The 12,879-nt window shown below is 51.3% G+C and overlaps 1 protein-coding gene across 1 annotated transcript in view; it reads right to left on the bottom strand.

Moving 5' to 3' along the window:
- Nucleotides 1–12,879, bottom strand: part of dhx34 (DEAH (Asp-Glu-Ala-His) box polypeptide 34) — a 156,515-nt gene that overhangs the window by 54,411 nt on the left and 89,225 nt on the right. The window lies entirely within an intron of this gene.

Raw genomic sequence — 12,879 nt, 5'->3', positions numbered from 1 at the left:
GAACCTTCTTGCTGTGAGGAGACAGTGCTAACTACTCCTTGGGGCGGCACAGTGGTGGTGTAGACTGAGGCTGTTGTCAGTGCTTCAAGAGCCACCATGCACAGATGTCTTCAGGAAAGGGGCTACAATTATCAGTGTCCTAATATCAAGCCACTCCTAAACCAGACATAATGTCAGAAATGTCTTACCTGGGCGAAGGAGAAAAAGAACTGCACTGTTGCTCAGTGATCCAGAGTTCTCTTTTCAGATAAAAGTAAATTTTGCATTTCATTTGGAAATCAAGGTCCTAGAGTCTGAAGGAAAAGTGGAGAGACACAGAATCCAAGGTGCTGAAGTCCAGTGTGAAGCTTCCACAGTCTGTGATGATTTGGGGTGCCATGTCACCTGCTGGTGCTAGGCCACTGCATTTTATCAAGTCCAAAAAGTCAATGCAGCAGTCTACCAAAGAGATTTTAGAGCACTTCATGATTCCACCTGCTTTATATGCATTACAATAATCCAACCTAGAGGTAACAAAAGCATGAACAAGTTTTTCTGCATCATGTCGTGACATATTTCTTATCTTAGCAATGTTTCTGAGATGAAAAAAAGCTATCCAGGTAATGTTATGAGTTTCAAATGAACGACTGGAGTCAATGATCACACGGAGGTCTTTTACTGCTGCACGTGAAGAAACAGAAAGGCCATCCAGAGTTACAATGTAATCAGAAAACGAGGGTTATGTATATAACCGCGGTTCTATGAGTTTCGGATGACCGCCAGAGGCGGTGCTTTCAGCACATGGATATCCATCACACGAACGTGCAGGTCGAGTAATAGTAACAACAAAGTCACGTGTGACCTGGGTGACGTCACCCCGTGACCCCGGCATAAAAGACCGGTAAACCCAGGAAGTGACCTCTTGGCAAATCTTCTCGTGTACACTCCGAGTGACTGCCAAGCTCTGGCGGTCATCCGAAACTCATAGAACCGCGGTTATATACATAACCCTCGTTCTATTTCGTTTCTACTGACCGCCAGAGGCGGTGCTTTCAGCACATGGATGACTAATACCAACCAGGTCATGAGGAGTGCCTACCCGTACCCAGTGATGCTGCGACGGGCCTGGAATGACAGCCGTCGCCACAGGATTATGTGGGACGACATTAAGACGGTAAAACCTGGTGAAGGTGCAGCTGGAAGCCCAGGAGGCTGCGCTGCATATGTCTGAAAGGGACACGCCCTTCAGTGATGCCCATGAGGCCACCACGCCTCGTGCAGAGTGCGCCCTGACAGCCGGAGGAATCGGGAAGCCACTGTGCCTGTAGGCATGTAATATGGCCTCGACTATCCACTTGGATAGCCTCTGCTTAGAGAGTGCCAGACCCCTCGTTGGTCCTGTGTGGCACAGAAACAGGGCGTCACTCCTACGGAAGCCCTCTGTACGCGACACGTACACCCTGAGGGCGCGAACGGGGCACAAAAGTTCCGACCTCTCACCATGGCCCGCCTCGAACGCCGCAAGGCTAAGGGGCTGGTTGACGAAGGTAGCAGAGAGGGTCTTCGGGAGGAAAGAGGGGTTAGGCCACAGGGTGACCCCACTGTCGCCGGAGTGCCACTGCAGGCACTCCCCACTGACTGACAGCGCGTGTAGTTCCCCGACGCGCCTCGTCGATGTAATGGCCAGAAGAAAAGCAGTCTTCAGGGAGAGCCATGAAATGTCTGCCGTGAGCAGGGGCTCAGAACGGTGCGTCGCAGAGAGCCTGCAGCACCAATGAAGGTCCCATGTGGGTACCCGGCTCCGTCGGGGGGGTCTCAACCGGAGAGCACCCTTCAAGAAACGTGCCACCAAGGCGTGGGACCCCACGGTCCTTCCCCCAACTCTGGCATGCTGAGCAGAGATGGCAGCTGCATAGACCTTGATGGTGGCAGGGGTAAGACCCTTATCAAAGCAGAGGCTGGCGGAACAGTCGAATGGTCGGCAGGGGGCAGCATGTAGGCTCCTCCCCCCGAGTTAAGCACCAGTTGGAGAAAAGCCTCCATCTGTTGGCATAGAGGGCATTGGTGGGGGGTGCCCGAGAGCTTGCAATGGTGTTGACCACTGCCGGCTCACAAGGACCTCGCAGGGGGTCCGGCCCTTCAGCGGCCATACCCAGAGCTGCAGATGGGCTGGATCCGGGTGCCAGATCTGCCCTCCCAGCTGTGATAGGTCAGTCCTCACTGGCAGGCACCAGGGGTCGCCGTTCAGAAGTTGCAGCAACTTGGGAACCACACTCGGCCCAGCCACCGGGGGGGCGACAAGCAGCAGCCCGTGGTGGTCCATCGCAACCCTGTGTAGGGTTGGCACGATCAGCAGCAGAGGGGGGGGGGGGGGGGGGAGGCATACAGCAGTTGCCTCGGCCAAGCATGCGCCAGCGCATCCTGGCCCAGGGGACTGGGGCCGTGGAGGCTGAACCACAGAGGGCAGTGTGTCAACTCCTGGCAGGCAAAGAGGTCCACCTCTGCCCTGCCAAAACGTTTCCAGATGGCGAGAACCACCGCTGGGTTGAGTCTCCATTCCCCGGGATCGGGGTCCTGGCGGGACAGCAGATCTGCTGCCCTGTTGGCAGTGCCTGGCAAGTACATGGCACGCAGGCTCAAGAGATGTCGATGGGCCCACCGCAGAAGTTGGCCAGCCACTTTCAAGCACTGGAGGGACTTTGTGCCTCCCTGGTGGTTGATGTAGTACACTACCGTAGCGTTGTCCGTCCGCACCAGAACGTGTCTGCCGGTCAGGCCTGGGAGGAAGTGCTGTAGGCCGAGGAACACAGCCCGTAGCTCCAGCATGTTGATGTGCTGCGCCCGTGCAGCACCGGGTGGAGGTGGAGACCGTTGAACCACCTCTGAAGCGGCGTAAGTCCAGAAGTCCCAGCGGGACCAGAGAGGAGGCTGCCGTAAGCATGCCCAGCAGGCGCTGAAAGGTCTTCAGGGCGAGTGACCTACCCCGTCCGAAGCGGCCAAGCAGTAGGCGGATGTTGTGGATCCTGGTCTGGGAGGGAGTTACCATCAACGACCTTGAATCCAGGTGCATGCCCAAGAAAGTCGTCTCCTGGCTGGGCACCAGCGAGCTCTTCTTGTAATTCACCCTGAGCCCCAGCTCTACGACATGCGAGAGCACAGTCGCGATGTTGGTGCGGGCCTGAGCTGCTGACCGTGGACAGACGAGCCAGTCGTCCAGGTAAGGCAGGACACGCAAACCCCTTGCCTGAAGTAGTGCCGCTGCCGCACACCCGGTGAGCACACGGAGTGCCAGCGATATCCCAAAGGGCAGAACATTGAACTCGAAAGCCTGGCCCTCGAAGGCAAACCGCAGGAACTGCCTGTGGTGTGGCACAATGGGAGCATGGAAGTAGGCGTCTTTCAGGTCGAAGGTGACAAACCAGTCGCCCGCCTGGATGTGGTGTAAGACATCCACTGTACGCAGCATGCGGAATCTCATGGTCCTCAAGTGGGAATTGAGGGACCTCAGGTCGAGGATCGGGCGGATACCGCCGTCCTTCGGAACCAGAAAATACCTGGAGTAGAACCCACCTTGCTGTCTCTGCCTGTCGACGGGAGAGACTGCTCCTTTCTCCAGGAGGGTGGCGATTTCCTGCCGGGGGACGAGGGACTTCCCCGGATGGCTCACGGTGGTGTGTTTGACCCCATGAAACGTGGTGGACGGCGGCAGAACTGGATGCGGTAACCCTCGGTGAGGGTCACCAGCACCCAGGGGTCAACGCTCTCCAGCTTTGGAGCTGTTCGCTGGAAAAGCGGCCGACCGCCGGCGCGCTGATGTCAGCGCCGTCCAGAGCGCCCCCGTCGGTCACCATGGGGGCGACGAGGAGCAGACTGGGTGTAGGGGGCGGCACCGCGGGTCCGGGAGGTGGTGGGGCGGCGAAAGTCATCAACCCGTCTGGTCTCCTGGCGGGTGCGTGGCCGAGACAGAGTCGGTGTGGGCCCCCTGAAGGACTGGGCAGCATTGCCATGGTGGTGGGCCTGGCGGGGCCAGCGAACTGCTGTTACGCCTAGATGACCTGGGCACTCCGATCCAGGGCTTGCTGAGTGGCTTCGCCAAACAGCTCCCCGGGGACAACAGGGAGAGAGTGCAGCACACGCCGGTCGGGCTCGGCCAGAGGGGACTGTGCCCGCCATATCTGCTGGCGGCCGAGGGTGAGATACGACATCAGCCGGCCCAGTTCCCGCGACGAGTAGGCAAAGGCCTGGAGCCGCGTCACACAGCTCCCGTGATGCCGCGCTCGTCCCCTCCAGCGTCTGGGGGTCCATGACACCTGGCTGGCAGAAGGGAACTTAAATAGGGCGAGAACGCTCCAAGTAAGTAGCCCAAAATAAACTATCAGGTGGAAATAAAAAATAAACGACCGGGCGAACACACCCGTGGTCGGGAATATTAACAAGGATGGCGCCGTGCGCTACAGAACTGATAAACAGCGGCGAGAAACACCGCTTTAATTTAAATGAATGAAAACCGCTTACCTGAGCGACAACAAACCGGCCTCCAGCAGCGAGGACACGCCTCGGAGGGCTAGTCAGCTAACTCCACCGAGCGAGAGCGCTCAGCTTAACGGAGTAACAAACAATACGAATATAACACACAAGACAGCCGGCCCGTGAGCAGGCCGGAGACAAGGCTACACAAAACAAGCGGTTGATAATATTAACAAGGATAGGCACTGTGCGCCACAGAACTGATAAACAGCGGTGAGAAACACCGCTTCAATTTAAATGAATGAAAGCCGCTTCTCCATGTTGGGCATCTGCAGGAGGCCATAGGTAGGGGTGTCCTGCATTGCCGCCAGGGCCCTGCAGTCACTAGGGAGGTGGGAAGGCATCTAGGGTCCGCCCAACACCTCTGTAACTCCTCGATGTATGAGGCCGAGGGCGGAACAGACAACGAGGAAGGCTATGTGGGACCTCTGAAGAAAGCGCTCTGATGCTGGGCCACCGGGGCGTGTCCAACCCCAGACGGGCCAATGCAGCCCTCAGCGTTGGCTGGATGGATGAGCATCCGCCTTCCGACGCTGCCACGGCTGGTGGCCTGGGAACCGGCCGGAGAGGTGGAGCCGTGACCATCGGACCCACCGCAGTCAAAGCTCTCCGAAGCCCGGATCGACAGTTCATCCAGGCCGCGTGCATCAACGGCCGGTGACAGAAGCGGTGGTGATGGTGAACAGTCGGGCTGCCAGGCAGAAGGGGTGGCTGCGGGAACACTGCCCCCTGTGGCGGAGGCTGAAGATTCGCCAGCAGGGCCTTCATCTCCTCCAGCTCGGTGGACATCACCTCCACCTTCTGAGCCAAATCGCCCGAGCGCTTCTTTTTCGCCTTAGAAGCGAAGACGTGTGGGGGAGCCCACGGCGCTTGCTGGGCCCCGCTGCTGCAGCCGACACCGTGTCCTGTCCCCCCGAGGCCCGGGGGATGTCAGACGGAGAATCCAGCCGAGCCAGCCTGGCGGTCCGCGCAGCCACGCTCAGGCACATGCAGTCTGCGCAGGCCATGTCCGTCAGCCCCTGCCGCAGGTGATCAATACCCAGGCATGAGGGGCACTCGCGGTGGCCGTCCTCCGGTTCGAGGGGGACCAGCAGTTGGCGCAGCGAGAGAAGAGGTCCATGACGCCTGGCTGGCAGAAGGGAACTTAAAAAATAGGGCGAGAACACCCCAAGTAAGCAGCCCAAAATAAACAATCAGGCGGTAATGAAAAACGACCGGGCGAACACACCCGTGGTCGGGAATATTAACAAGGATAGGCACCGTGCGCCACAGCACTGATAAACAGCGGCGAGAAGCACCGCTTTAATTTAAATGAATGAAAACCGCTTACCTGAACGAAAGCAAGCCGGCCTTCAGCGGCGAGGATACGCCTCGGAGGGCTAGTCAGCTAGCTCCACCGAGCGAGAGCGCTCAGCTTAACGGAGTAACAGCAATACAAATACAACACACAAGACAGCCGGCCCGTGAGCAGGCCGGAGACAAGACTACACAAAGCAAAGCGGTTGATAATGTTAACAAGGATAGGCGCCGTGCGCCACAGAACTGATAACAGCGGCGAGAAACGCCGCTTTAGTTTAAATGAATGAAAACCGCTTACCTGGGCGACAACAAGCCAGCCTCCAGCGGCGAGGACACCGCCCCGGAGGGCTAGTCAGCTAACTCCACCGAGCGAGAGCGCTCAGCTTAACGGAGTAACAATACGAATACAACACACAAGACCGCCGGCCTGTGAGCAGGCCGGAGACAAGGCTACATGAAATAAGGCGGTTAATAATATTAACAAAGATAGGCGCAGTGCGCCACAGAACTGATAAACAGCGGCGAGAAACACTGCTTTAAATTAAATAAATGAAAACCGCTTACCTGAATGAGGACAAGCCGGCCTCCAGCGGTGAGGACGCCGCCCCGGAGGACTAATCAGCTAACTCCACCGAGCGAGAGCGCTCAGCTTAACGGAGTAACAAACAATACAACACACAAGACCGCCGGCCTGTGAGCAGGCCGGAGACAAGGCTACATAAAATAAGGCGGTTAATAATATTAACAAAGATAGGCGCAGTGCGCCACAGAACTGATAAACAGCGGCGAGAAACACCGCTTTAAATTAAATGAATGAAAACCGCTTACCTGAATGAAGACAAGCCGGCCTCCAGTGGTGAGGACACCGCCCCGGAGGACTAATCAGCTAACTCCACCGAGCGAGAGCTCTCAGCTTAACGGAGTAATAAATCAATACGAATACAACACACAAGACAGCCGGCCTGTGAACAGGCCGGCGGCGAGGCTACAGAAAACAAGGTGGTTAATAATATTAACAAGGATAGGCGCCGAGCGCCGCAGAACTGATAAACAGCGGCGAGAGGAACGCCGCTTTAATTTAAATAAATGAAACCCGCTTACCTGAAGCGAAAAACAAGCCGGCCTCCAGCGGTGAGGACACCGCCCCGGAGGGCTAATCAGCTAACTCCACCGAGCGAGAGCGCTCAGCTTACGGAGTAATAAATCAATACGAATATAACGACAAGAAGAAAAGAGTTGGTGGACTTAGCGCAGTTTCTTGGAGGATGCGTAAGCACAGCCCCAACCCTACGGGTAACGAAACTACCACAGCGCTTTGTCCAAATTTCAATCCAACTCGCAACCTGCAAACGCGAGATGATGTAAGAGGTCACTTCCTGGGTTTACCGGTCTTTTATGCCGGGGTCACGGGGTGACGTCACCCAGGTCACACGTGACTTTGTTGTTACTATTACTCGACCTGCACGTTCGTGTGATGGATATCCATGTGCTGAAAGCACCGCCTCTGGCGGTCAGTAGAAACGAAATAGAACCTACTTCTAGCTGCATGTGCTCCAAGTACAAGTACTTCTGTTTTGTCAGAGTCAAGTAGTAAGACGTTAATAAACATCCAGTGTCTAATATCCTTTACAGATTCCTCAGTTTTATTAAGCTGGTGTCCCTCATTTGGCTTTGCAGAAACATACAACTGTGTGTCATCAGCATAACAGTGGAAACTAATACCATGCTTACAAGTAATATTACGCAGAGGTAACATACCATATATAAAGAAAAAAGCAGTGGGCCAGAACAGAACCTTGTGGAACACCAAACTTTACCTCAGTAGGTCTACAAAAATAAATAAATAAAAACAAGCAAACCAACCAACCACCAATAACACATCAACAAACTATGTACTGGGTACACAGCCAATTCTCAGGGCAGAATTTTTATTTTTTTTTTTAGAAGAGGTTCAATTGCTTCTGGTATTATTTGTTTGAAGTGTTGTGTAGGTAAAAGATATCGTAAAGAAGAAAATGATTTTGATGTGGAAATTAATGAAGTTAGTTTGATTTCTCTAAGGGGAATAAAATATTCTAATTGCTGATCTGATAGTTATATTAACTACAGGATTATTTAAATTATCTGACCTTAAATTAGTAGCTTGAATTTTTCATCAGATATTTTCAATTTTGTCAATCAAAAATTCATGAAGTTGTTGCTACTACGGCATGTTGCAAGTGTGTGTGTGTGTGTGTGTGTGTGTGTGTGTGTCTGTGTCTCTATGGTGAAGTTTTTCCTCATTAATTTTGCTACGGTATTAAATAAACACCTATAATTATTGTTGTTATTCTCTATTAAGGTGGCGAGATATGTTAATCTAGCAGCACTAAGAGATTTCTATTCTTTTGGAGGCTCTTCTTCCATGCTCATTGGAATACTACCAATTTTGTTTGATGCCATTTACGTTCTAATTTTTGGGTGGTATGTTTTAAGGTGTGCATGGAATGGTTATAAAAGGGTGCCATTTTTTTCTCTCTAAACATTTTTCTTTTATATGGAGCTACATTATTTAAATTAATGTAGTTCTGTAACCATAACCTGCTGCAAGTTACAGCGCCACGCCTCACTGGTATGGGGCCAGAGCATACTCCAGCATTGGACATCATCTTCACTAATTTAAACACCTCTACAAAGTTACTCTCAGTAACTTCAGACTGACAAAGGTGTACATCATTAGCGCCTCCATAGATAACTATGTTTGAGAACCTGTGCTTGCCTTGGACCCTAAGATTACCTGCTATGTCCAGCACTCTGGCTGCTGGTACACACCTGACTAAGACTGCTCATGCCTCTAAAGGCCTACCTAATTTCATGGCCGTAAGATAGTCTCCCCTATAACCAGAGCGCTTTCATGTTTCTCAGCAAAGGTGCATCACTGAGGAGAGCAAACTGTTCGACACGTGAAGCAGAAAGGAGGAGTCGCACTCCCATAGGCAAGCCTCAGCAGTAGCTTTGGCTCTGTGATTATGCAGCCGAGTTGTCACCCATTTGCCCCGCTGTGAGGGCTCTAATGCCCAAGTTGGGGTATTGCTAACTCTACCTAGGGCACCCAGACTTTCCCTAACAGAAACTACACTGCGCTCATTCTCACTAACCCTCTCTAGTGTCTAGACACGCACCTCTAAAGCTGAAATCTTCTCTGTCGGAGAGATAACTAAACTACACATCACAAATCAAGCTATCGCTACTGATGGAGGAAGAATTACAAAACATCCTGCACTCAACACACTGAACAAGCTGAATGTGTGCCATGTTAAATGGATATACGTACCTTAATCGAAGACCTGTTGATATTAAGGTAGATCTGATGTGGAAGGCCTCGGATTGCGGTCTTTGAACGGGGGGGGGGGGGGGACTTCTGGTCTTTGGTGGTCTCCGAAAAAAAAATTTAAACGTGGAAAAAGGGAATGTGAACGTACACTAAAAAATGAAAAAGACAGTGGAAAATTATTTGTAGAAAAGATGAGAGTGGTGATTAAACGCGAACACTCATGGAAAAAAAAGACTCGCAGCAAACAACTCAAAAACAGGAATTGCACCACACAGAATGCACATAATGAATACAGAATATATAAAACTTACCTTTTTGAATTACATTACAAAACCCAAACTTTCATGATATTCTAGTTGAGATGCACCTGTATTATACATTTTGCACAAATGCATTTTGACTACCATGTATTGGTCACACTGTGTCACATAAAGCAATGCTTTAAAATTGTTTTGTATTCACGCTCATGAAAGTCCCACTTAAGGGCACAGCCATTTTGTGGGTGATGTCAAAAGGTCAGCATGAAGTAGAATCATTGCTAGGTTTCCAGCATAATTGACTTGCTGCTCCTGATACCGCAATATACAAAACATTGTTTAAAAAATAAACAAACAAAACAAACAAACAATAATGGTGGTGTGCAAAGCCGATGGTTGCAAAATTAATAAAATATGATAAAGGGTGTGGCAGTGGGGGCATGGTCAAGCGTCAGCTGTAAATGGCAAGGAGTCAGGTTGAACCAGGAAGTAACATGTGATGAGGTGCACCTGTATGTAATTACTGGCTGTTTATTAACCTGTCTTTTTATGTGTCTTTCAGACAGCCAGGAATGAAAGAGAGCTGTGACACCCCATTGCATGAGTGTAGTGTGTCTACTAAATAGTAAAAACCACTGAAAAAAGTGTGAATAAAATTGAAGCTTACCTTGAACAGCAGCGCCAGCTTCCAGTTCCTCATTAACCACCCCCACAAAAGTGTTACACTGGTGCCAAAACCCAAGACTGAAGAACAAATGCTGCCATGGAGCCTGAACCAGTCAGAGAGCTCCTCCAGATGCTTGCCAATGACCTCCAGCACCAGCAGCACACCCTCGTCGCACTGTCAGTGGATCAGGGGTGGAGCTTCCAGGTTCTGCTTGAAGCCCAGGCAGAAAACCAGCAGGTGATCTAGAGCTGGGTCCAGTCAACAGGTGCTCCAGCGGTCATCCCTGTGGCCAGCGTGCCCATCCAGCTGATCAAGATAGGGCCACATGATGACAATCACCCCCCCCCCCCCCCCCCAAAAAAAAAGTCTTGCTTCAGATGTTCGAGTATGTCATGGAAGCACGTCTCGGGAGCTCCCTGCCATCAACATGCTGGAGCACCCCAACCTGAAGCGGGCCATCCTACAGCAGGACGGCCACGGCCCAGAAAAGCAGTAACAGTGCTTCCGCTTGCTGGCATACGGCGAAGTGGGCCAGCTGTTTGTATTCATGCAACAGTTCCAGGACACTTGCCAACAGTGGCTGCTAGCAGGCAAGTGCGACATTGAGACCAACCTCAACCGAGTGACACCGGAGCAGTTTGTCGCCCAACTGTCGAGTGAGACATCAGCGTGGATCCGGTGTCACTGAGTGGCATCACTGGAGGAGGCAGTCTGGTTGGCTGAGGACTATCTGACAGCGTTTCCTGGAGCAGGCATCCCCACAACTTCTCTGCTCGCTCTCTCACTTTCTCCCCCTCCCTCTCCCCTCCTCCAGCCCCACAGAAACTGGGGCCAACTCCCCCAAAACCTGCTTCCTACATTCATGTCTGTCCTCCTGTTTCTTCTCTCCCTTCTCCTCCTGTGTCTGTGCTGCAGTTAACTCCCTCTCTCTGTCCACAGGTGAACTCATCCACGCCCACCAGAACTGGGAGCAAGCCCGGGCAGGTCTGTCAGCATGGGGGGAGGGGGGGGATTCAGCATTTCTGCATGGAGGCAAGGCTACGGATTCACATCCCTGATGCACCAAAGGCTTCCTCTGATCGAGTGGGAGTGTACAGGATAGTTGTGAGTATTCAAGGGGGTACATATCAGGCTGTGGTGGATTCTGGTTGTAATCAGACCTCCATGCATGAAAGCCTGATTCAATGCAGGGCACTGGAAAATGCACAATTGGTGAAGGTCAAATGTGTGCACAGGGACATTCACAAAAATCCACTAATGCCAGTCATCATTCACTTCTGGGGAGAAAAGCATAGTGTGTAGGTGGCAGTTAGTCTGAGCCTCACCCACCCACTGATCTTAGGAATCGATTGGCTGGGGTTTAAAATATTATTGAAACCATTAGTAGTGGATGGGTCCTGCAGTAGCACATCATGGGGGAATCCCCCTGCAACGCTAGCTGGGCAGGCAGTCCCAGGGCCATCCACGTCAGCTCTATGTCATGATGACACAGAGTAGGGAGAGCTCTCCTGCCTCTCTGTGGAATCCCTTAGGGGATTTCCAATTAGGGGCAGGCGCATGATGAGTTTCTAAGACACACTTTTGACCAAGTGAAAGTAATTAATGGCCAAATCATCCCACCTAACGTTGCACTCTCCTTCCCGTATTTTTGTATTATTAAGGATAGGCTACATCAAGTGACACAGAACACTCAAACGAAAGAAGAGATGACGGTTCTTGGTCCTAAAGAGACGAAGGAAACTTTTACTCCATGTGGCTGATCATAATTCTATGGCTGGGCATTTGGGGCAGGATAACACTAAATCGTCTCATGGCCCATTTCAATGGGCCAGGGATTTGCGCTGATGTCCACAGGTGGTGTAAGGCTTGTCGCGAATGCCAGCTGGTAAATCCAGAGGCCACACCAAAAGTGCCGCTGCACCCATTACCATTAATTGAGATCCCCTTTGAAAGAATTGGCATGGATCTCATTGGGCCATTAGATTGATCTGCACATGGGTATTGCTTTGTATTAGTCACAGTGGGTTATGCAATGTGATCTCCGGAAGCAGTGCCTCTCTGCAATATTTCAGAGAGATTGTACTGACTGCAGTTGTCTCGATTTTCATTATGAACTGTCACAGCTGTTTCTTTGTTTGCCTGGTGTAGAGGACATTTGCAAAGCAGTGATTTTTAAAGAAGCAAGCTTTAGGAAAACACCATCTAAATAAGGTAAGGAATGTTATTACAAAGTATGTGTGTCGAGATAGTGTTGTTATTAAATGGTACACACCCAGAGAAGCAACAACAACTGCAGTGAAAAGTGCTTTTTGTACAACCACCAAGTGATTATGAACCGGCGTTGAGTTCATGGATGGCTCCGCACGTGTCATTGTCAAAACAAAAGGGGGATAGATGGAATGATTTGGGCCCATGGGTGTTGAAGTGTGCAAATGCAAGTGATTGGCAAAATACCACCGATCCAAATGTACTGTAGAGTAAAACCATGCATGTGTTTCAAACTAATTTGGATTTTGTTGTCTCTGTGAAGAGACGTGTAGTGTTGATTGGTGAAAAGCCTGAGTCAGAGACGTGGTCGGGATGGTAATTCACTCAACTCACAGCTGACTCCCTGTGTTTAGTGGAGGTTCCTAAACAGCTTTGGGCACAGGATAAACACAGCGTAGGAGTGATAAGGGGGATTGAGCCAGTGGTGATCACAAAATCTGATTTTAGACCCTGCAAGTCCCAGTATCCCCTGAAATCTGAAGCCATAGAGAGCATTAGGCCTTTGTTCAAATTCACTAAAGGCAGCAGGGGTAATTGTAGATTGTCCTAACTCCCATTTTCCCAGTTAA

The sequence above is a fragment of the Neoarius graeffei genome, chromosome 6, assembly GCF_027579695.1.
Source record: "Neoarius graeffei isolate fNeoGra1 chromosome 6, fNeoGra1.pri, whole genome shotgun sequence".
NCBI lineage: Eukaryota > Metazoa > Chordata > Actinopteri > Siluriformes > Ariidae > Neoarius > Neoarius graeffei.
Note: the sequence above shows the minus strand (reverse complement) of the source record. Positions and strands in the feature narration are given on the sequence as shown.